The following is a 26,484-nucleotide window of genomic DNA, read 5'->3' as shown; positions in this document are numbered from 1 at the left end:
AAAGGAATGAAGAAAAAGGAAGAAAGCCTCATGGGCCTTGGAGTACCATGAAGCCTACCAACATTAGCCTAATAGGAGTCCTAGAAAAAGAGGAGAGAAAAAGGCAGAAACACCATTTGAAGAAATGATGACTGGAAACTTCCAAACTTAATGAGAAACATTAATCTACACATCCAAGAAGTTCAATGAATTCTAAGTAGAATAAATTCAAAGACATCCACACCTAGATGCAGCAAAATTTAACAGTTGAAAACCAGAAAAAGAGAGAAATATGAAAGCAGCAAGAACGAAATGACTCATCACATAAAAGGAATCCTCAGTAGTATTAAATGGAGGCAAGAAGGCAGAGAGACCACATAATAAAAGTACTGAAAGGAATTTCATGTCCATCGAAATTATCCTTCAAATTTCAAGGAAAAATTAAGACATTCACAGATAAACAAAAACTGAGAAAATATATCTCTAGGAGAGACTTATTCTAAGAAGAGAGTCCTTCAGTCTAAAGTGAAAGGACACTAGATATTAACTTGAATCCATATGAAAAAATAAAGAACACCATTAAAAGCAACTGCATAGGTGAATATAAAGGATAAAATAAATACGTTTTTTGTTTATATATCTTTTGTTTTCTTATCTGATTTAAAATACAACTGTATAAAGCAACAATTCTACATCTGTGTTAATGAGCACACAATGTAATTTATATGACAATACAGCCGCAGAGGAAAGGGAAGGGAATGGATTTCCATAGGAGTACAGTTTTGTGTACAATTGAACAAATTTGGAGGACTCATACTTCTTGATTTCAACACTTACTAAAAAGTTACAGTGATCAAGACAGGTAATACTGGCATAAGGATAGATATATAGATCAGCAGAATATAACTGAAAGTCCAGGAAAGAAACATCATCTAAGGTCAATTGATTTTCTACAAGGGTCCCAAGAAAATTCAATGGGGGAAAGAAGAGCCTTTTTAACAAATGGGGCTTGAACAACTGGATATCCTCATGCAAAAGAATAAATGTTGACCCATACCCCACATCATATACAAAAATTAACTGAAAATGGATCAAAGAGCTAGATATAAGAGCTAAAACCAAAATTCTTAGGAAAAAACTTAGGTGTAAATCTTCATGATCATGAGTTAGGCAATAGTTTCTTAGGTATGACACCAAAAGTGAATTAATTAATTAATTAATTAATTAACAAACTTCTAAAAACCAGGATGGCAAAGTAGATTTCACAAGAAACATTGTAAAATATTTGAATAAAAAATGTTTAAAAATTGATATCAAAATTTGTGGGATGCAGCCAAAGCAGCAGTTAAAGCTCAACAGCCTATAGTAGAAAAGTAAAAGGATCTCAAATAATTAACTTAAAATCTTCCACCTAATAAACTACAAAAAAAAAGAGAGCAAAATAAATGCAAAGCAAGTGGATAGAAAGAAATAATAAAGATATGAGAAGAAACCATTGAAATAGAAAAAAATATATAGAGAAAAATCAAGGAAACCAAAGGCTGGTTTCTAGAAAAGATCAACAAGATTGACAAAGCTTTTACCAGACTGACCAAGGAAAAATACTAATGAAAATGACCAAAATCAGGAATGAAAGAGGGAACATTACCACCAACTTTATAGATTATAAGGAAATATTATGATCAACTTTATGCAATGAAATGTAGACAACATTGACGAAATGGACAAATTCTTAGGGGAAAACAAATTACTGAAACTAATTCATAAAGAACTAGAAAATCTTAATAGAACTATAACAAGTAAAGAAATTGAATTAGTAACTAAAAATCTCCCCACAAAGAAAAACCCAGGATCACATGGCTTTACTGATAGTATCTAAAAAACATTAAAAGAAGAAAAAATATCCGCAAACTCTTTCAGGAAATGAGAAGGAGAAAACTTTTCACAACTCATTCAAAGTAGCCACATGATACCAAAACCAGCGAAAGACAATGCAAGTAAACTAGGGACGTATTTCTCTTATTAATATGGATCTTTGATAAAATGTTAGCAAACCAAATCTATCAACATATAAAGAGGATTATACAGCATGACTAAGTGGGAATTATTCTTGTCATGTAAAATTGTTTTAACATCTGAAAATCAATGAATGTAATCTATCATATCAATAGAAGAAAGGACATAAACTATGTGATCATCACAATAGATGTAGAAAAATGATTTAACCAATCCAACACCTATTTATGATTAAACTCTCAACAAACAAGGAAGAAAAGAGAAATTCCTCAGCCTGATAAAGGGCATCTATGGAAAACCTATGATTAACATGATGTTTAATAGTAACATATTTGTATGTTTTCCCCCCAATATCTGGAATAAGGTAAGGATGTCTGATTTTACCACTCCTATTCAATATTATAATGGAGGTTCTAGATAGTGTAATCAGGCACAAAAGACCAAAAAAAAATGGTATTCAAAGAGAAAGAAATAAGTAAGTTGTCTTTTTCACAGAAGACATGATTGTATATGTGGAAAATCCTGTAGAATCTACAAAAGAACTAATAGAAATTATTCAACAAGGTCTCAGGAAACAAGATCAATACGAACATGAGTTTTATTTCTATGTACTAGCCATGCACAATGAGAAATTGAAATTAAAAAGTAACAACATTTATAATAGCATCAAAGAATGAAATACTTAGGGCTAGATCTGACAAAAGATCTTTATACTGAAAACTATAAACCATTCCTGAGAGAAATTAAAGAATACATAGATAAATGAAAAGATATACCCTGTCCATGGATCAGAAGAATAAATATTGTTAAAACGGCAATTCACAAATTGATCTAAAGATATGATTCAATCATAACCACAATGAAAGCAGGCATTTTTAAAGCAGTTGACAAGCTGTTTCTGAATTTCATATGGAAATACAAAGGACCTAGAAAAACCAAAACAACTTAGGAATTATTTTAAAATTAGAGTCACCAAGACAGTGTGGTATTGGCCTCAAACTAGACAAATGTATCAATGGGTTAGAACAAGAGTACAGAAACAGACCAGTACGTATATGGCCAACTCATTTTTGACAAAGTTTCACAGACAATTCAATGGAGAAATGATAGTCTTTTCAACAAACAGACAAATGGTAGTCTTTTCAAAAAGACAGATGATACTCTTTCCCAATAGTATTGGAACAATTAGACAGCCATTAAAAAAAGTAACTTCAATCCATATCTCACACCATATATAAAAATTAACTTAAATTGGATCATAGACCTAAATGTAAAACTAAAACTATAAAATTTCTAGAAGAAAATTTGTATAACCTTGGATTTGCCAAAGATTTCTTAGATCAACATCAAAAGCACAATTGATAAAAGGAAAATTTGGTAAATTTGACTTTTCCAAATTAAGAAATTCTTCTCTTCAAAAGGTCGTAAAAAGACAATCCATGGGGGCCAGCCCAGTGGTGCAGGTGGTTAAGCGCACACGCTCTGCGAGGCAGCCTGAGGTTCGCCAGTTCGGATCCCAGGTGCGCATCCCAGGTGCGCGCTGACGCGCTGCTTGTTAAGCCATGCTGTGGTGGCGTCCCATATAAAGTAGAGGAAGATGGGCACGGATGTTAGCCCAGGGCCAGTCTTCCTCAGCAAAAAAGAGGAGGATTGGCATCGGATGTTAGATCAGGGCTGGTTGTCCTCACAAAAAAAAAAAAAAAGACAAGCCATGGATTAGGAGCAAATATGTGCATATCACTTACCTCATAAAGACTTGAACCCAGTACATACAAAGAGTCTTCAAAATTCAATAATGAGAAAACAAACCAATAAAAAAGAGTTGGGGGAAGGATTTGAACAGTCATTTCACCAAAAATGATGGCAAATTAGCACACTGAAAACGTCCTCAACATCATTAGTCATTAGGGAAATGCAAATTAAAATCACAATGAGACGTCAAAGTGCACCTATTAGAATAAAACACACTTCTTAAAATAAAAAAAATGGACCATGTTAAGAGTTGATGGCGTTGTGTAGCAACTAGAACTTTCATATACTGTTGATGGGAATATAAAAAGATACAACCATTTTGGAAAATTCTTCAGCTTTTTCTTAAAACGTAAAACATACTCCCATTATATAGCCCAGCCATTCTTCTTGTAGGTATTTGTCTAGGAGAAATTAAAGCATATATCCATACAAAAACTTGCACACAAATGTTCATAGCAGCTTTATTAGCAACAGCACAAAACTAGAAATAACGCAGATGTCCATCAATAGATTAATGGATAAACATGTTGTGGTACCTCCATACAATTAAAAACTATTCAGCAATGAAAAGAATAAACTTGATGAATCTCAAAATAATTATTTGGACTGAAAGAAGTCACATAAAAGAGAATACATCTATATGATTCTATGTATATATGATTCTAGAAAATGGAAACTAATTTATGATAACATAGAGCAGGTCAATTGTTGCCTCAGAATAGGACAGAGATGAGAGGAAAGAGAAGGTCCAGTTTATTCTATGTCAATTATACCTCATCAAAGCTGTTAAAAATAAATATTATTTCCTCCACCATCTTAAAAGAATAAACAGTATATAGTATTTCTTAGAGATAAGTAAATCAATGAAATTCTAGAAAAAGCCAAAGTTTATATGAGTTTAACATAGAATAGAGTGATATATGTAACAATGTAGGAAAAATGAATTATTTACCATAAATTCAGTAATTCAGTGAAAAGGGATAGATCTCAGCGGTCTAGAGCACAGATTACAGAGAAAGACTTCCTGCAATTAGTCTTGGCTCCACCACTTAATAGCACTATGAATTTTGAAAAGTTATTTAAGCTTTCTAAGACTCTAACCCATGACCTTCCTGTTACAAGCTACCTCCAAAACAAACTATTTGTCAAGGAAGGAAACAAGTAGAAATTTAATTTAACCTTGACCTCTACCTAACAATATCCCTAAAAATTAGCTCATAAAGGATCATAGATTTATTCGTAAAAGCAAAGACCATAAAATTTCTAGAAGAAAATAAAGGAGAAAATCTAGTTATTCCTGATAATTGAAATAACTCCAGTCAGAGACTGGAAGGAGTCTCATATTCTCCAGGAGTTACCAGAAAAAGTAATCTCACTGCCAGAGAGTGTAAAAATGGTTGGATATGCACCATATATAAGATATCTTCAGTTTTCATCTACAAAGAACAGAACATTTGTTTTAACCAGTCTCATGAGAAAATAATCCTTAATCCTCTTATTCAAAACTAAAAACAAAGAAAAGATTATACTTCTCACTCACTCTTCTGGTTTCTAAGTGTTTTTAGGTCTTGCTTTCTCATGCCAGGATTAAGGCTCGCCTACATTCTTTTTCCATCTTGAGTTAACATGGCACTGTAGGAAGTACAATGTTTTTGAAGTCATGCAGGGCTGATTTCAAATACCAGCTCTGCCGTCTATTAGTTGGGTCAGCTGAAGCAACCCTTTTAAATACTCTGTCTCAGTCTCCTCCTCAAAAAAGAAAAATCGAGTGGGGTAGGATGGAGCATAGTTTTTATTGTGAACAGTGAATGAGATAACTTGGTGACAATGTGTCTCTCACAGTAGTCATTTAAAAAAGTTAGTCTCCTTTCCTTTTTGAATATCAAACCTTATATTTTATTTGTGTCCCTAGCCAGCCTAGCTTCTCTTCAATCCTTCAAGAACCATTCAGGGAAAAATTATTTTGGTAATTACCCTAAGTAAAACCATTGTTATAGATAATGCTAGCATTTTCATTGTCCCCTTGTATTGTCCTTCACTTTTTTTGTTTTTTGTTTTTCAGAATGCATGACATCAGGACAGAGGAAAAATGGTCCATTTTGTCTTATTTATGACAATGGGAACAGCCAGTGAAATACAAACAATTGAAATCATAAGTAGTAACCCATAACATTCCTTGTTACAACCTCCCTCCAAAACAAGCCGTTTATCAAGAAGGGAAAAAGTAAAAATTTAACAAATCTCTATCCTTTCCATTCCTCTCCTCTTCTCCGTAGAGTCTTTCTGACCCTCTTTTAAAACATTAATTATAGTAAAAGCAATCAGACATTTTTAGCAAAAGAAGGAGAAAAGGTAAAGTGTTTAAATGATCAACAACAAGAAATGAGTTTTTAATAATTAAGAGAAACTTGTTTTTCAGAACCAATAGAAGAACATTTAGTGGTATGTTTGTGACCATGTTTCATTAGTTAAAACATTTTCACAACTATTATCTCCATCAGCAGAAGCAGCAGCGTCAAAAACCCTTTCAGTGAGAAGGAAGAATGGCTAACGGCATTTTCCCTCTCATAAGCAACAGCTATTATCATTACCTAAGGTCAATACATATAAGAAAGTAGAAATTTAGAGGAAAGAATGTGAGGAGTTTTTATGAGAAAAAATTGCTGAGGGCTTTGCACAAAAGTGGCAAATTATTGTAGTCTTTCATGGAAATGATCATACAATATTGTCAGAGGAAGAGGGAGAATCTCCCTCTGCCCTTTCCCTTAAGGTTCTTATGGCTGGCCAAATAATCAACAAGACAGGTTAGCAGGAGAAAATAATACCAAGTTTAATAACATGTATACATGGGAGAAACTCAGAAATGAGCAACTCGTCCCTCTGTCTAAGCTGCTTGCTTAAGTACTGCAGCTAAAGGCTAGGAGCGTGTTGGGGGTGGGTAGTGGTCTGGGACTTCAGAGGGCAGGAAGACAATTCTTTTCAGGGTTATCTATAGATAATGTGGTCAGGGAGAGACAGAGTTTTTGATAAAATGGGCTTGATGCCTTTCCTATTGTAACCTCTATCCTACATTATCTTTACAGCCATCATGATAATAAATCTTTCTTGAAAGAGATCTTTTGTTTTAAATTCTTTAGGCAGTTTGGGAGGGGAAACTCAAATATTCTTCCTGAGTTCTCTGAGTCCTTATTGTTTTCAGCTCGAAATAATCCGCATACCAGAGTGGTGCCTCCTGGGGTAGCTTGCCCTGAGCACCATCAATATCAAGTATATGAGATAAAAATTACTTTTTAAACTAATAATGATTGTTCTGATTATTAACTTTCTAAGAAAAAAAACTCAACCTGATAGTTAATTTCTTATTGGTGCAAAATAGTCATATTATTTTGATAAAGCAGAAAGATATCATTAATCATATTTTCATGATGTATTAGGAGAAATTTTCAAATATTACAGATCCTTTACCTTTAAAATCTACTGGAGTTACTTGCAATATTTCTATTAATTTCCCATATCTCTGAGCACAGATATCTGGTATCTGTTATAGCTATAAGTTATTTAATGCTTACTTTATAACAGGTACTCTGCTAAGTAATTTACATAGATTATTTTATTTAACCCTCACAACAACTCTTTGAAGTGATTTTTATTGTCATCTTTATTTTTCACTTGAGAACAGTGAGACTTAAGGAGATTGTTTGGGCCTCTAATATCACTCTCTCAGTAACTTATCAAGTTTACGTTTTTAAATGATGTCTATCTGGTTACCAAGTTGAGTAAACTTACATAATGTCTCCATGACGAAGCTTCTTCAATACATTGTCTTAATCTTCCTTTACCTTCATTTATGTAAGCCATTCCATAGTCACTATTTCTTAAATGATGTTTCCTCTTTGCAAACTGAAATATAAAATGATAATTTTACTCCTATAAAACCATAATAATAAAAAGTATTTTTCTAAGACTTCACAGGTTATAAACTTTGTATTGTTAAAGAATAATTTTTAAAAGATAAAATGACTCTCATACAAATTTGAAACGGACACATGTCAAATACTAACTCATTAATGTGGGGACCAGTAAGATGTTACAAGGGTTTCAAAGGAGAATCCAAAGAGCAGATACATATTTGGGCAGAGAGAAATGCTGACATAAATTTCCCTAATAGATGTAAATCTGGCCAGTATCAACAGGGCAACATTAACCATATCTCCAAGGAAATTTGCATTTCTGTGGTCAAGAGTCATTTGTATTGCTATCAGTAGTTGACAATTTACAGAAGAGCTCAAAAACAATGAAAGGCCCAGAGATTTCACATAACCATAAACTCAGTGCCTAGTTTCTTCGTGAAGACACCCAGCAACCTTTTCATCCATTTCAAAGTCTTTCACAATTTTTCCCTAAAGTATCTAATTTTACCTAAATCATAACACTGACTTTTAAAAAAGAAAAAGGAAGAGGAGTTGACTGACTTGATCAAGGTCACCACAGCTAACACTGCTAAACCTGGAGGAATCATCACATACATTTATCTCCTTTCCCTCTGAAATCTCGCTAAAATCATTACTGCAGAAATTACAAAAGCATAATCCCTCAAAAATAAAGAAAATGTCAGGGTAGAAAAGTTGGGCCACCGGAAAGCTACTGGCATCCAACAAATAGCAGTGTCAGCCCACTAACCCTTGCCTCCCACAGGAGATCCATCCGATGTTTAATTTTTGTAGAAATTTGACCAGAAAAGCTCTGTGCTCAGTAATATCAAAAGCACCTGATGGAGGGAGGTGAGCACAGGGATGAAAACAGCAGGATTAAGTGAAAGATGCCCTAAATGCAAACTGGTGTAGCCACCATGGAAAACAGTATGGCAATTTCTCAAAAAATTAAAAATATAAAAACCATATGATCCAGCAAATCCACTACTGGGTGTTTATCCAAAAAGCATGAAATCAATAATTCAAAAGATATATGCATCCCTGTGTTCATTGCAGCATTATTCACAATAGCCAAGATGTGGAAGTGACCCAAGTGCCCATCAATGGATGAATGGATAAAGAAGATATGGTCATATATATATATGTGCAAACAGTGGAATACTACTCAGCCATAAAAAAGGACAAAATGGTGCCATTTGCAACAACATAGATGGATCTTGGGGGTATTGTGCTAAGTGAAATAATTCTGACAGAGAAAGACAAACACCATGTGATTTCACCCCATATGTGGAAGATAAACAAACACATAGATAAGGAGAATATATTAGTGGCTACCAGAGAGGGAGAGTGTGGGGAGAGGGTGAAAGGGGTAAAGGGGCACACATGTATGCTGACGGATAAGAACTAGACTATTCGTGGTGAACACGATGCAGACTATACAGAAACTGATATATAATAATGTACACCTGAAATTTACACAATGTTATACGCCAATATGACCTCAAGAAAATAAAATAAAAAAGCAAGATACCGTAGTGAAATGTGAGACATTTTGCACCTTCTTCTTCCTCTCCAGGATAGCCTCTAAGACCTGAGATTTGAGGATTCTTCTCTCAATAAACTGAAAGTTCCCAAAGAAATGTACTGATATTACAGATCTGCCAAATTATTGCCTAGCAAGCAAGAGACCCAGCAGGTAACAAGTGTTGGGGAGAACAAACTTTCCTTTACCCTCTTAGGTTTATTTATTGGGGGCCTGCAAATTAAATTAACAACAGATAGATTCACAACAGAACAAAATAGAGTTACTTGTGTACATGTGCACCAGAGTCACAAAGAAACGTGATTCAAAGAGGAGATTAGAATTTAGGGCTTATCTGCCATCGTAATAGGGGATAAGGAGGAGCAGAGGGGTACTTCTGAGAGAACAAATGACATATTTGAAGGGGAGAGAAAGGGCACTTCTGAAAACACAGATGACTTTTGGGAATATAAATGGATCCTTACAAGAAGAGATGAGAGATATGATAGTTGTGTGACAACGTCAATTTGGGTGTGGTGCCGACTTCTCATCTGTGAGAAGAGAATATTGAAGTTGCTCTGGGGAAGAAATTTATGACAATTGAGTTCTTTTTGGAGTGTCTTCACTTGGGCAGCTAGGGTTTTCAGAAACTCAAATGCTTTCAGTTCAAAATAATTTTTATGCCACAGTGACTTATTCAGGACCCCTTCACAAATCTTCCCCACACCCCACGTTTAGAGCAATTGAAATTAGATACTACTTACAATAGCAGCAACGACCTGTGAAGTATATAGGAATTAGCAAAGAATACAATCTCTGTGGGGAAAATAAAAATTAAAACTTCTCTGTGCTCTCTGCACTATTTCACACATCCATAATTTAATGCCTGAGATTTCAAGATGATATAAATCATTAAATTGCTTGACAAAAGAGGAAATAAGAGAAGATCTATTCAATGTCTATCTCTTTTGGAAAGGGCTATTTCCTTTCTGGTGCGGTATGATACAAAAGGGATAGAATTGCCTAAGTGAGAAATCAATGTCTTTTGCTACAAACTTGAGGAAAGGATAAGAGAAAGACATTAAGAAATAAAAATGTTTTAAGATGTTATATTCATTATGTTTTCATAGCTTTTTGAGCCTGGAACATCAAAGAACTATGTAAGCGATTACATCATGAATCACCTGTCAGTTAGAAGCAGCAAAACAGAGACAGGGCATATTAGAAATGGAAAGAATCTTAAGCATCATTTAGTCCAACTGCTTCATTTTACTGAAAGCAAACCAAATTCCAATGAGGCTAAGGAAGTCCTGCAAGGCTTCAAAGTATGCTCAAATTTTCCCAGGTGTTTAATATCTAATTAAGGACTTAGGTGAACTGCCTCGACTAGAATGTATCAGTACTTAAGAAGTGGAAAAGCACAAATCTATCTTTATTAATTACAGATCAGAAAATCAAAACACAGATATTAAAGGACTTATTAGAACCATATACAATTTACTGTCTTGATTTCCAACCTAGGCCACTTACCATTACACAATACTGGCATGTCTTAATTGATTAAAAATAAAATTTAAAAAGTTTTATTTTTAATCTCCAGGTAATCTCTAGTGGGAGCGGTCAGAAGAAAACTGGAAAGTCTAAATTACCAAAAATGTTATATTTCTCTTAAAATTCACCTTGAGCATCCTATGATATGATTGGTTTTGAATTTCCTCAATATCATCATATAATTCATATTATATTTTTTTAAAAAAACAGGTTTTTTTCTGGAAAACTATACATACAGAGTTTCTTTCTTTACGAAGATCAATACAATAGAAGATAATTTATACATTTTCAAATTTTCTTTGTAAAATTAGATAGCACTATATTTGTGCCCATTTTATATTTGTAAAAACTGAAATTTTAGATAGTTGTAATTCCCTTTCAACTCTTATGTCCAAAACGATTTGTTCATCATATTTTTCACATATCAAACTCCTATTTCCAGGTTGTTTTCAGATTTTGTTATACACGTATTCCCCACTTTTCGAAAGTTTACTTTATGCCACTTTGCTTTTATGAAAGACCTACATTAGTTCTTGTTTTCGATAACGCAAAGAAATCCTAAGAGGATTTTCGCTCTTGCAAAAAGCGAAAACAGCGTTCAGCGTTTGTTTTATAGCGAACCGTTATATAGGCAGCGGGCACCCAGAGCAGCGCGAGCGGCACCGCCAAGCTCCTTCCCCGGAACTACACTCAGCATCTCGGCATCAAGCGGCCGCAGCTGTGAACTGTGTCTGTGAGCATGCGGGCTTTATACCGATTTATTTTGTGCATCCCTTAGCAAGCTGTGTCCTAAGGTAGTTGCTTCCTGGCTTTAGGCCATGTCGGCTTAGCAATGGTTTCACGGGAACGCTCTACTTTCGGAAAGCAGGGGAAATCTGTATTTTACACGTTAAACTGGTTCTCCTATCCAGAAGCTTGTATCTTTGTATTTATTCAAAACTCTTTATATACTCCAATAATCTTATTGTATCAGCAACACTCAATTTTGTCTGTTGTTCCTTTGATATGTGCTGATACATGTTTGTGCCACTTTTACTGTCACATTTGTCTTTTATGCTTTCATAGTCTCGTATAGCCTAACCTTTGTGTTGTGTCAGATTAATAATAATTCTCTAAAAATATTATGCTCATTTTGATTGGGATTGTGATAAATATGTAAAGGAATTTGAGAAAAGTTGAAAGATTGAAAATATCTTTCCTTTCCATTATGTAAAATATATCTCCTCATATAATTGTCTCCTATATTTCTAAGAAATTCATTTTCTCATACACTTTTATACATCTCCAAGCAACGTTAATTTTCATTATTTAACTTTTTATTATGAAAGAGAAATCATATTTTTATTGTAATGTATACCCTGTGATCAGAGGAGTCAGGGAATGTCATGGATATACATTTTTTATATTTTATAATTATATGAGTAATATATAGTTATTTCATTGCCACTTCCTTTGTGGAGGAAGTACAGTGATTAATAGCTTAGGCTTAGTAGGCAAAAGCAAAAACACACATGGATTTGACTCCAACTGTTTATTGCTGACTACTGAATCCCTGTGGTATGACACCATGCCTATTAGAAAATATGAAGATTGGACGTGTGCCAAGTTTCTTCAGCTCAATATTCTCAAAAAAATGAGAATAGTGTTACACAGTATGTAGTCTTTAATGACCGGGCTTTTTTCATTTAATTTTATGTGTTTGAGATTCCCCCATGTTTTGTGTACACATCTTTCTTCATTTTTACTGTGATATAATATTTTATTTTGTGGATATACTACACCTTATTTATCCATTCTAATGTCGATGGCCTACTTGGTAGTTTTCAGTTGGGAACTATTTTGATAATATTTCTGTGAACATGTTTGTATGTGTCCATTGTTTACACTTACACACGTTTCTGCTTGCTTTTACTCAGGAGTAGCATTGCGGAATCATAGGTTAGGCGTATGTTCAGCATTACTAAGCGCTGCCCAACAATTTTCTAAAGTGATTTAACAAACTTATTCCACAAATAATGTTGTTCCACATCCTCACCAACACTACGACTCACCTAAAATAGATTTTTTTGTATGGTGTGATGAAGGGGTCAAGAGTAGTTGTACGTTTATTTTTGTCATATAGTTATCTAGTTTACACTGCACCATTTTATAAAACCTGTTCTTTTTCCTCCCCCAAAGTTCACCTTTGTCATAAGACAGATGTCTAAAATATGTGTGCAACTGTTGTTGAACCATCCATTATATTCATCGTTCTATTTTCCTATCAACACTGTATTAGTATAGCTTTGTAATGAGTAATGTTTTTTTTAGTATACATTCTCCAACTTTGTTTTTCAGGATTAATTTTTGGCTATTCTTATGTATTCATACTTCTTTACTAAATAAATTTTCAAATCAAAATTTTATTTTCCATTTTGTGATGTGATTTTAATTGTGTTTGAACTAACTACAGATCAATTTGAAGAGTCAAAATATTTGTAATATAGATTCTATTTATGAACATAGTCTATTCCTCTGATTTTTTTTGTCATCTTAATTTCTCAAAGAAATGTTTTATAGTTTTTCTCATGCAAGCCTGTGGTAGGCAAAATCCATTGGCCTTTACCCTTGTATAATCTCAATCCTCATGAATATAGGCAGAATCCGTGTATATGATGAAAAATCACTTCCATGGTTATGTTCCATTGTATGACAAAAGAGATCTTGTAGATGCAAGTAAAGTTGCAAATCAGTTGACCTTAAACTAGGGAGATCATCCACGTAAGACTGACCTAATGACACCAGACTTTTAAATATGGAAGTCAGAGAAGGAGAAAGTCAAAGATTCAAAGCATGAGAAGGATTAAACACATTCTTGCTGGCTTCCAGTTTCAGTGGGGCCATGCGGCAAGACATGTGTGTGGTCCCTGAAGTTGAGAGTAGCCCTGGCTGACAGCCAGCAATGAAACAGGAGTCTCAGTCCAGCAACCACAATTAATTGAATTCTGCCAACAAGAGTGACCTCGGAGGTGAATTTTCTCCCAGAAATTCCAGACAAAAATCCCACCTGGCTGACACCTTGATTTTGGCCTTGTTGGGACCATTAGCAAAGAAATCAGCCAAGTGTATGCGCTTTCAATAGACTTGTAAGCTAATAAATTTGTGTTGTTTCAAGTTGATACATTTGTGGTAATTTGTGATTCAGTAATAGAAAACTAATAAAAGGCTTTTGAAGATCTTTTGTTAGGTTTGTTCCTGGTTATTTTAGTTTTTGATGCTATTGGAAATGGTATCGTGTTTTTAAAACTTTGTTTTCTAAATGTTTATTCTTGGAATCTAGAAATATATTGATTTTTATATAATGATCTTATATCCAGTGACCTTGTTAAATTCACTTACATATTCTAATAGATTATCTGTTGATTATTTTTTATTTTCTACATATACAATCATTTCACTTATGAATAACAAATATATTTGTTTCCAATTTATATACATTTTTTCTCGAGTTACTGTCCGAACATGAACTAAACAACTGGCAACAGTGGGCTCCTTGTCTCACTCATTATCTTAGGGTAGGAAATTTCAATATTTCAACATTAAGTATGAGATTTTCTGTAGGTTTCATGATGATACCTTCTATCAGAAAGAAGTTTCCTTCTATTCCTATTTTGCTAAGAATTTTTTAAAATCATGACTGTATGTTGAAATGTTCAAATACTTTTCCCACATCTATTGGAATGATCACAGAATTTTCTTCTTACTTTTAATGTAGTGCATTACTACATCGGCTGATTTTCAAATGTTAAAGAAACTCTTCATTTCTGAAAAAAAAATACAACTAGACTTTGATGTTGTGTTGGGATTCCCCAAGACCAGCCTCAGGTTCAATGATTCAAAAAGACGACTCACATTACTCAGCATATGGTTGTACACACGGCTGTGTGATTTATCACAGTGAAGGATACAAAGAGAAGTCAGCAAAAGTAAAAGGCACATGAGGCAAATTTCGGAGGAAACCAAGTGCAAGCTTCTAAGAGTCCTCTCCCGGTGGAGTCAAACACACATGTAATGCCTCCAGCAACGAGATGTGACAACACGTGTGAAATGTTATCTACCTGGGAAACTCATTAGAAATTCAGTGCCCAGGGACTTCAGAGGGGCTGGTCAGATAGGCATCCTCTGCCTAGCATATACTAACATGCCAGATTCTCAGAAGGAAAGCAGATGTTCATTGTAAACCATATTTTTTGCCCAAGCAGTTTACACACAAGAAGTCATTCTTATCCCAGAATGATGGAAAGGTTCCTGAAATCTAGGGTCCCAGATGCCAGCTGAGGCCTAATCTGCAAACAGATCTTTCAAAGGTGAACATTCTTAGGCCTGCTATGTTAACTCTTTTCTGCATAGATGTATTATCCTTTTTACGTGTTCCTGGATTTGCTTTGCTAATATTTGTATAGGATTTTTGCATTTATGTTTATGAGAGACGTTGGGCTATAATTTAGTTTCTTATAATGTACTTATCAGGTTTTAAATATCAAAGCTATACTCATCTCATAAAATGCTGGGAAGTGTTTCCATATTTGATTTGATTTAGTTTCCATATTTTCTATTTTCTGAATGACTATACATGAGATTAGTATTATATAATATGTCAACAGATAACTGAAACAAGGAAGCCAGTGTCAGTCTTATTGATTGCCCTTTGAGGAAGAAATATGTATTTTTTTTGCTTTGGCTGCTTTTAAGATTCTCTCTCTCTCTCATTTTCAGTTGTTTAACTGTGATCTTTCTATGTGTGGTTTCTTTCTTTTTAAAATCGTATTTGGTTTTAAAGTCTTTCTTTATTCTTTTGCTTGATGTATATCTTCTGTTTTGGGGAAATTCTTGGTCATTATCTTTCCAATTATTGTTTCTACTTCATCTTTCTCTCTCCTTTCTTTCCGGTCCTCCAATTGCACCTATAGTAACCTTTTCAGTAAGTCCTGTATATCTCTTATTATCTTCTCTATATTTGCTGTCTTTTTAATTCTTTTACTTTTTGCTCTTTTATCTGAACATTTTCTACTCACTTATCTTCCAATTCATTAATCATATTTTCAACTATGTCTAATTTTCTAATTAACCTGTCTGTTGAATTGCAAATTTTAGTTATCACATTTCTCAGTTCTAGATTTTCTATTTGATTGTTTTCATAGATTCTATTCAGTGCTGAAATTCTTGATGTTGTTCTTTATTTTCTTGAAGATGTTATTGTAGTTATTTTAATGTCTATCTCTAAAAAAATCCAGTACCTGAATCTGTGATCTTTCTCCAAGTTTTGGTCATTAGAGTTTTGTCTCTTCACATGTCTGGTAATTCGTGATTGAATGTCCAACTTTTTGCACAAACTGTTGTAGTAATAATTTTAATTTCTTTCTGAGTTTGAGGGTTACTTTATTTTCAGTTTTGCACTTATTATTAAAATAAAGCCTTCAGATGGATCAAGTCTTACGATAAAGTCCTGGTTTGATTATTTAAAAAATGGGGTTTTATCTCCATATTTTAATCTCTTTATTCCCATGGGACTTAAGAAATCTCTGTTTAGTTTACCAACCTCTTAATTGCCTCATTCTTTGTCAGTTTCTCAGACATTTGGTAGCCACTTATAAAATGAAATATGTTTTAATGGGAAAAGCGTTGTTGGATGTCAGGCACACCAATCTAGGTTCCTCACCTCTCTTAGCTCTTGGCCCCTCAAGTCCTCGCAGCCTTGGTAGATCTCTGATGCCTTCAGACAGCTTTTGTGTTTTATCCAGATTTCATAGTTGTTTTCAGTAGAGGGGTTTGTCTAATGTAAGCTAATTCCCATAGCTAGAAATGCAATTCTCCATTCCAGACGGTGAGGCCATTTCTTTCCAGGAATTCTTCTTGCCCTTGAGAAGTGGGTATTTCCTGTGATTCTCTCCCTGAGACTTTTTGGTACATTCTATATGATTTTCATGAGAAATTACTTCTTTCCTAGGATTTCAGTAACTATCTCTATGCTTATAACTTTTCAATGTTTGACTTAACTCCAAAATTCTCTTGAACACCTAACCTGTAGATCCTGTTGCCTAGTAGGGAACCTTCACTTGAAGATACCAACTATACCTCAAAATTTATATATTTAATTTTATTTTCATATTTTTTGTCCCTGAAAATTACCCTTTCATCTAGATTTTCTATTTTTATGCATGGTATTAGCAGCTTTTTAGACAAATTAAAACAGAGATTCAATTCCACACATCACAAATTGAGATAAATTTTGAAAGTCTTATAATATCAAGTGTTGATGCTTATGTGGGAAAATGGGAATGCTCTGATAATTCTGGTAGTAGTGTACATTAGTTCAACCATTTTGGAGAGCAATTTCCAAGTATCAGGTCAATTTAATAAAAATGTGAACACCTTAGATCAAGAAGTTCCACTTCTGGGTATATACACTATAGAAACACTCATGTGAGTACCCAGAGAGGCAGATAAAAGAATGTACCTTAGAATGCTGTTGGGAAGGAAGGAAGGAGGGAAAGAAATAAGGAAGAAAGGAAGAAAGAAAAATGCAACTTAAAATTTCATCAATACGGGATTGAGTAATTAAATTATGATATACTTAGAAATGAACCACTTAACAGCAGTATAAATAAAGTAACTTAAAATATATCTTCCCTTATGTAAATTTTAAAAACAGCAAAAATACTATGTATTAGTTATGGATACATATATATGTAGAAAAGGTATGAAAACACAAATGGAAAGGATAGACAACAAATTTAGTTTATTGGTTATATATCTAGGAAGGGATAAGCGTGGATAAAATTGGTTAGGTGGCTTCAATTTCATCTGTAATGTAATAGTCCTCTAGAAAACAGTAAACATTTCTGAGGTGTACTGGCAAATTATCAGTATGTTAAAAATTCCAATGTGAAGTATACTGATATGTCATATTATTTTCTGTTATTTTTTGTTTGCTTGTGTCACTTAATAATACCTCTTTATAGTTTAAAGATTCATGACAGGTCCCATTTTTTATAACATAAGTCTTTGTTTTTAAACTGAATCACTACTTAAACCACTTTGCACCTTCTTCTCAGGTGATACCCAAACCAGAGACAATCCCCATTCAGATACCACTTGGATAGACAGCATCTGTAAGCTCAGTAAGCTCTTCAAGGTCAAGAACTGTGTCCTCACTATGGCTTACCCGTTAAGGTAGATACCTTAACATAAGATCTTGGTAAACAGTTTCTCCAATGAACTCACTGATAGCTGGTAGACTCAACCAGGTGTGTGCCGTGATGGAGAGCTGCTTAGATCTATCCCATTCCAGGCGTTGTTTTTTTTTTTAACAATTCTGCAATATTCATTGTTATTATGTACTTCTGGCAATGACAAGCAATGAACTGAGGGAAACTAAAATGCGTCTATATTTGAACTATGTATCCACTTCCTGAACTGTTAAACATGTATACCTAATAATAAAATGTATGTCACCTAGTTGTTGTCGCTTATTGCCAAACTCTCTTAACTGAGAATTCATGAAGTCTTTTCAGCCCGGGCTGGGGCTTGGCTGACATTGCTTTGTTTTGCCCTCTGGTTGGGTCCTATGCTTGTCTTGGCAGGTCATTGCCTATTCATGTAGAAATCTCTCTAAAGATGAGCTGGCTGCAGGGATGCTGCAGGGATGCTGCAGGCTTTTAAGGCTTCAAATTACAAGGCTTTCTGCCTAAAATGCTGTTGCTTCTATTCTGCTCCTGTCTACCTCTCCAATTCATCTCCCACATAATCCACTTCACAATTTATGCTCCAGAAGTGGAAATTACTTAGAATTCTCTGACACACTGTATTGTTTCTTGACTCTGCACCTTGGCACAGGCTGCTTCCTATGCCAGGAATGCCCTTCTCTGTTTCTTGTCTATTTGGCAAGCATCTAAGTCTACCTGGCAGGGCCCTACTCAGACATCTCTCCTTGTCTCCTGACTTCCCTGAATTTTGCAATCCAGAGTTATCATGACCTAAAACAAGAAAGAACAAAATCTGTTCACCTTGTCATGACATTCAATATCTTCCACAGTATGCCCAACATATTAATTCATCCATTTGTTGATTTAAAATTGAGTGCTTACTAGGTTTTAAGCAATATACAAGACATTAAAGATAAAAAGATGTCTACAATACAATCTCTGGCTATAAAGAGCTTACTGGATAGTGGAAAAGACCAAAAACTAAACCAACAAACAAAACCCAACATGTATAGTCTAATAGGCTCACATATATATTTAGCCTATGAGAACACCAAGGATTAAGTAGATAACTTGGACTGTACATAACAGGTTTCCAACAAAGGAAGGAAGGAAAGAAGAGAGGGAACAAGGCAAGAAAGACAATGGTAAAGAAAGGAAAGGAAAGAAAACAAATAAGAATAAGATATGTATGAAAAGAAATTTTTCACAGAAAGCCTTAATTTTAGACTTAAGTTTGAATGATAAAAGGTATTCACCAGACATGTAGTAAGACAGCAAGAAAGCAGCCTTCTGCAAGCCAGGAAGAGAGCCCTCATCAAAAACCTGACTGTGCTGGCACCCTGGTCTCAGACTTCCCAGCCTTCAGAACTGAGGGATAAATGTTGGTTGTTTAAGCCACTTAGTTTATCGTATTTTGTTATAGCAGCCTGCAGTGACTAAGACAATGCCTGAAGATTCTTCAGATTTAATGAAGGACATAAACCCTTTAATGACAGAAATAAACTCACAGATGCAGGAAGCACAATATACACAAAGAAGGAAAAATAGAGAGTGCATGCCTCATACACTGTAGTGGAACTTCAGAACACCAGACACAAACGAAGACCTATTTTAGGTAGCAGATCAGGGAAGCCTATCTAAGAAGATGAAATCTGAACAGAGAACTGAATGGTGAGAAAGAATGAACCATATAGCCTTGTTTAAGAAAGAGCAAGAAGCCAATGAGCTGGAGCATATTTACAAGAGAAGTGATGGGTAATGTGCTTGGAAATTTAAGCCCGTCATGAAGGCCCTGGAGGTCTCGAGGAGAAGGTTATATTTGTTTTTCTAAGTGTGATGAGAAACCATTGGAGATTTGAGCATGTGAATGGCATGAATGAATTTAAGATTTAAAATCATCACTCTGTCTTGTGAGGAATGAACTATATTGGATCCATAGTGGAGGCAGAAGGGCGACTTGGGTCAGCGACATTGCCATCATCTGAGTGAGACATGAGAGTGGATTGGAATAATGTGATAGCAGTAGAGAGATGTCAAGGAGTTGGATTGGGAATATATTTTAAAAGTATAGCATAGAGGGCTTGTTGATGGATTTAGATATGAGTACTGAAGGAAAGAGAGGAATAAAGAATAACTCCTATGAGATAGGAAGATTAAGGGATGCAAAACAAAAATTCTCTTTTGTCCATAATAAACTTGAAATTAAGATTAAGTGGAAAGGTTGCATAAGCAATTGGCTAAAGGTGTCTTAAGATCAGGTTAAAGTCGGGGCTGAAGATTTAAATTTTGGAAACTTCAGTTTATTAATGCTATAAATAATATAAATGATATATGTTGACTATAACAGGTGATGATTAGTTGATCAGTGGGTCCCCTGACCTAGAGAAAGCAGCCAAACTTCTTCCTAAGACCAATGATATCAATACAACTACTGTGGTCTGAATGTTTGTGTCCCCCCAAAATTCACATGTTGAAATAATAACCCCCAAAGTGATGGTATTAGGAGGTGGGGCCTTTGGGAGGTGATTGGGTCACAAAAGTAGAGCCCTCATGAATGGAATTCGTGCCCTTATCGAAGAGCTCCAAGAGAGCTCCCTTGCCCCTTCCACTATGTGAGGACACCGTGAGAAAACAGCCATCTGTGAACTAGGAAGTCCTCACCAGACACTGAATCTGTCAGTGCCATGATCTTGGACTTGCCAGCCTCCAGAACTATGAGAAATAAATTTCCGTTGTTTATAAGCCACCCAGTCTACGGTATTTGGTTATAGCAGTCTGAACGGACTATGACAACTGAAAGAGATTTTTCCAAGAGCCACCTTATTTGTTTCAACCGTGTTATTGTGATCCTGCCTTGCAAGTATATTGAGGGCTGCAAGGTGATTTAATTCAAATAGTGCAATACAGGATTTCATTTTTCATTTCACACATTTTGACCATGTTTTATTGAATAATAAATTAATGAGATTCTACTCCAATATTAAATGTTTCTTGGTGTTTGTCTACCCAAAACATCTCCCTCTCAGCGGGACTGGAGTGCTCTATTGACTTGCTTACAAACTGACAGGAAAAAAATAACCCTTCAATAGCCATTTCCTTATACTTCAGGGAGATCCTCTGCTTTTCTTTTCCTTTTAGCCAAAGTTAAAAAAAAGGGGGGCAAAAAGATTGAATTTGATCAACGTCATCTCAAGCTGGCTAAGGGAATATCTTTCCATGGCATTGCTGCAAAATGACACTGGGCAGCTGCTAAGTCTCATTAACTTTACAAGTCAATCTGCTATAAGCATCTGGTTGTAAATTTGCCAATAATGAAAAAGGCTGGGATATACCTCCTGGAATCACGGCTTTATATATTTTGGGTATTCAGTATGATCTTTCCTGTATTTCTGATCACATGCCAGCGTTCTGATTTTTTAGGAAGAGCAAGGGACGTTGGAAGGGAGAGTGACAAGAAATAGAAACCTGATTATTTTACAGACTCCGTCTAGCACATTGGAACAGTCGCCTCAATTTCCTATTTATGAAAAGAGATGCTCAGTGACTAATGAGCCAGGCTATGCCAAATTTTGTACTGAAAACCATGGATTTCCTATACATCCAAACCAGTCATCTGCTTTGGCACCTCCGTTACAAGATACATCATCAGCACTTCTCCAGATTGACTTCACCGTCCCTTTTGCAAGATTATTTCTTAACACTGAGATTTTTCATTCACAATGAAAGTTCACTGATGTTGAAATTTAAAAGTAGCTTTTAGATCCTATAATTTGACCACAGAAACTGTTATTTAAAATATTATTTCCTAGGTTTTAACAACATTATAGTGAGACAGGATCAGTGACATGACCACAGGGGAAACTGAGATGAACTCAGGCACAGATTTAAGTCCCATATAGGTGTTGCATAACTGGTGTCAGAGAGTCATCAATAGGACTCTTAGCTACACATGTCAAGCTGCCTTATTCGAGCTATTCTTGGCAAATTTCATAATTTCTAAATTAAACACACTGAAATCAACACTCATAAATCAGAAATGATATGTTTAAACAGGAAAATTACTCAAATACCCACAGTGCTTTTGTTATACTTTGTACTTGTAGTGCCTCCAGTACACTGTAGAAACTGTTTTCTACTAGTCAAAAGATTGCCACATATCATGAAAATATAAGCCACACACAATCAAGAAATCACATCCAGTGATATTGTTCATCCAAGTTTTCCTAGAGTGAACACAGAATAATAAATCATATTCTCAAAACCAGAGCCAAATACTCACCTACTTAAAGGCATAGATATGTTAATACTTCCTAATATTTAAATACTTTCAAATATATCACATCACCTATTTCTTTCAATAGGCCTTAGAGAAAGATATTATTTTATTCCCTTTAGAGATGAGATTCAATGAGATTCAAGCACATTGCAAATGGCAAGAAAAACAGCTTCAAGTCCAGATCCTGTAATACTGTTCTTTCCCTACTACGAAGTTTCCATCACTGGAGGATAGACATAACTTTTACAAACTATGATCATGCTACTAGCTCCCCATCCTTGAAACACAAACTCTGAGTTGTTTTAGGCAAGGTGGATGTGTAGGCTGTCTTTTACGGTTTTGCCCAGATATCTTGCACCACTCCCTTACACCCAACAATGCAAGAAACAAAAAGGAGGCTAATGCTATTGGTGCAAGCTGTGGCTATAAAATTTTAAAAAGCAACTGATTGCCATGAAAACTGAGAAATTTATAAGGAAAGCATCTTAATCTATACACATAAGATAATATGTTCACAAATGTTTGAAATATCCTGCTAATATTTTTATAATTCCTTCCCCAAATATGAAATCCTAAATATAAGGAAAGCTTCTACCCAGCGAATGTGTATGTCAGCTTCAAATTGAGGATAAAACAGTTTCATATATAACTGCAAATCCAGAACTCTTTCACTACACAGTGATATGTCTCACGATTTCATTCAAATATTAGAGATTAGCTGTCAGTCCAATCAGCTAAGGGATTTGCAAAGACTACAAACTATATAAAAATATATGCAGTGCCAACTTTTCAATACTTCAAGCTTGGCAATTCGGCTCAAGTCAATTTTAACAGGACGTAAAAAAAGTTTTTAACACTCACCCTTTTTACTTCATCATTCTGTTTTTTTCACTGATGACTTACCACAAAAACAATAGGAAGGACACATATCATCAGTATTTCCTCCTACAGTGATCAAGTGAAAATATTGTTTCTAGAGACATTTCTAAAAGTTATGGACTATGGTAGTTCATCGTATATTGAAATAAGTGGAATTAACCACAAAGTTAAGAACAAAAGGCATTAGTTGCTATATTTGGTAATTCTTGAAGTACTGAATGTCTGAAAATTTGAGTATCTTAGCATGAAAGATAATAGTGCTTGCAAGATACAGGGAAAAAAAGACAATATATATTTCTATACAGAAAAACTGACATAGGCCCCATCTGGGAATAAAAAGAAAGTGAGCATAATTTGACCACATATGATAAATGCAATTGTTAAAAAGTATTAGAAGTGCATATTTAAAACCTCTAACTTATCATTGTTCATACTGATAAACTTATTAGGAAATCCTAGAATCATACATTTTCCCTACACCCTACTCCTCTTTATATCTCCAGGTAGTTAACCCAGTGCCTGAAATATAATACTTAAAAATGTTGTCTCAATTTTCCTGAGTTTTGTAATATGTGGATAATATCGATTGCCACAACCAAACCTCCAAGGCATGGAAAAGAGCATTATGGACCAAATATAAAATGTTCCAAATGAACACTTTGCCATCCTCATAAACTTCTCCCAAGAAGGGGAAAATATCCATATGCTTTGTGATCAATTGGCTGAAAATATCGCTGTGTGCTTTGTCATAACAGGCTGTTCTGCTGTAGAGACTTATGAATACTGGCTCATGTCCAGTTTGTATAAGAGATTAACTTTATCAAAGTCTCCGAAGATAAAGGCTTAGGTCAATTCATGTGACTGTGGTCACAATAGCACAGCCAATGCGAAAAAGCTTACGAAGGAACAAAGACGGCTTCATTCATGGTGAAAGGCATATGTACATAACGACTGCAAGCTTCAGCAATGCAAGAAAAAATTGGCAGAATTACTTCAATGTGGTCACCAAAACCAATTCCATTTTTTATGGAACTGGTCCTTTGAGCACTGATTAGATAAGAAAAGAAATGCTGCCAGGACTTAGAGAAAAACACTTTCCATCAATTGACGATGAAGCAGTGCTAGAGCATAAAATATCCTTCTTTCTAAGCAGGTGACCCGCAGTGAAGAAGAATCTCTTGTATCTTCCCATGATTCATTTCTTTGGCATCTACCTTCCCCCTGGGGATTGTTCCCCCATAGCAGGATTTTGACCACTGGATATCAAGACCACTGAGGAGGCAATGGAGCCAGATTTGGCAGAAGTTGTTAGGATGGTGACATTCATCTTAGCATTAGGTTTAGAAAAAAGTAGCCTGGCCAACTGTCAGACATATTCTTTTGGTCTGTAGGAAAGGCTACTCAGCCACTAGAGGTAGAATTTTGTACAGCTATGGAGAACAAAGGCGTTGGAAAGAAGAATGACAAATCTGTCTTTTTCGGGAAGGGGCAAGGAAAGAAGTCATTGGTGTTCTTCTGCTTTGCTGATAAATAGTTAAGGCTCACCTTTTACGTTTCTTCTCAATGATTCATAATTTGCATTCTCAAAAGTTAAAACTGGGGTCCAGCCCGGTGGTGTAGTGGTTAAGTTTGTGCACTCCACTCTGGCGGCCCAGGGTTCACGGGTTCGCATCCCAGGCACAGACCTAAGCACCACTTATCATGCCATACTGTGGCAGCGTCCCATATAAAGTAGAGGAAGATGGGCACGGATCTTAGCCCAGGGCCAATCTTTCTCAGCAAAAAAGAGGAGGATTGGCAATAGATGTTAGCTCAAGGCTGATTTTCCTCACAGAAAAAAAAAAAAAAAGGAAAAGTAATAAAAAAAAAAAGAAAAAGAAATTAAAACTGAAGTTTAAGGTCAGAAATTCCTGGGTGAAAAATATCACTTTCAAATGCTTATATATTAAAATGCAAAAAGCAAGATTTTCACTTTTTCCTGAATTCTCCACATTGATGATTGAGAATTATGTCCTTTTATCATGGTTTCTCCTTGCACGCTTATTATAATATCACATGATTGTAGAGCTCCCCTATTATAACTGGTAGTTGTAACTTTTTTGTTTTACGTTCTGAAGAGGACCCTACAAAATGTTTCTCATGACAGTCTACAAAAGATAGTTATATGCAAACTCTGGAGGAAAAGGCAAATGAATATAATACCAAAAAATTTTAATTTTTTTTTTTCTTTCCATTCATCAAGTAAACCCCAAACATATGAAAACACAGTGAATTTTAATTGGGGAGCCCCATTTGGCAGACATAGAGTTTGACTGTCATATCTAATGAAAAGAATTTGAGTGCTGGAAAACCTACACTCATGAATATTTGGTTCTTGGTCCTCTGTATTTTAAGTGGATTTTCTACCATCCTATCTTGTATTTTACTTTTGCAAATTAAATCCTTCAACAAATACCAACTCAGTGCCCACTCTAAGCAATAAATACCTGAGGTACTGGTGATGTATGATGGGCATTATAGTAAAGCTTATGATATTGTATGTTCTGACTGCAGTCTTCATAAGGAAACTTGTTCAGTATCATTTAGGTCTAGAATTCAAATATCTCTGTAAATATAATTTTCATTCTAACCCTTAAAATTTTAACTTTATAATTTCTATGAAAATAATTCCAAGGGAAGCAGAAAAAGCAATCTTATTCCCTTGTTTGGTTAATGCATAAAATAAAAACACTGAAAAATCAGCCATTAATGGGTGCTCACAAGTGCCATTCACTGAGCTGTGATTTTTATGAGTTATTTGTTTACTCTCACAGAAGAAAATTAGTATTAATATTCTTATTTTGCAGATGAAGAAACTGATACTTAAAAATGTTAAATAACTTACTTGAAGTCACACAACAAGCGGATGCTGGATCCAGGATTCTAAGTCCCTTTTATATCGTATTTTAAGTATCATTAAACAGATGGCAGAATTTCTTCTGTTCTATGTCTTAGTGACATAGAGAGCTATCTTGCCCCATTTTGGAATTAATCTCTCCCTAATTTAACTCCCAGAGCATTTATTACTGTTATGAACCTCAAAGCAGACTACTTTCATTATAGATATTACATGCTTGTCTTAATACTCTTGTTGATTTTGTTTATATCAAGATCCATGCCTTTTCCGTATGTTCATAACATGATATTTTATACATAGTAGGTAATCGATAGTGAATGAATGAATACTAGCCAGAAAGTTCTTATCTTTTGTGAAACGTCATACAGATTTGCTAACACCTTGTTCTTCATATTAGAGGTGATTGTTTAGATTAGGCATTGGATCAATAACTCACC

General features: G+C 34.9%; 1 long non-coding RNA gene across 3 annotated transcripts in view; it reads right to left on the bottom strand.

Moving 5' to 3' along the window:
• Positions 1-26,484, bottom strand: part of LOC131406994 (uncharacterized) — a 44,272-nt gene that overhangs the window by 15,486 nt on the left and 2,302 nt on the right. For 2 of the 3 annotated variants that reach the window (XR_009220423.1, XR_009220424.1), the window contains exon 2: positions 7,534-7,647. This is a non-coding gene — a long non-coding RNA (uncharacterized LOC131406994). Of the gene's footprint in view, positions 1-4,932; positions 5,380-7,533; positions 7,648-26,484 lie in introns of those variants that run through there. The other variant, XR_009220425.1, reaches the window with a different exon arrangement.

This window comes from Diceros bicornis, chromosome 6 (assembly GCF_020826845.1).
Source record: "Diceros bicornis minor isolate mBicDic1 chromosome 6, mDicBic1.mat.cur, whole genome shotgun sequence".
NCBI classification, from domain to species: Eukaryota; Metazoa; Chordata; class Mammalia; order Perissodactyla; family Rhinocerotidae; genus Diceros; species Diceros bicornis.
The sequence above is the reverse complement of the archived record's forward strand: the minus strand, read 5'-3'. Positions and strand labels throughout refer to the sequence as shown.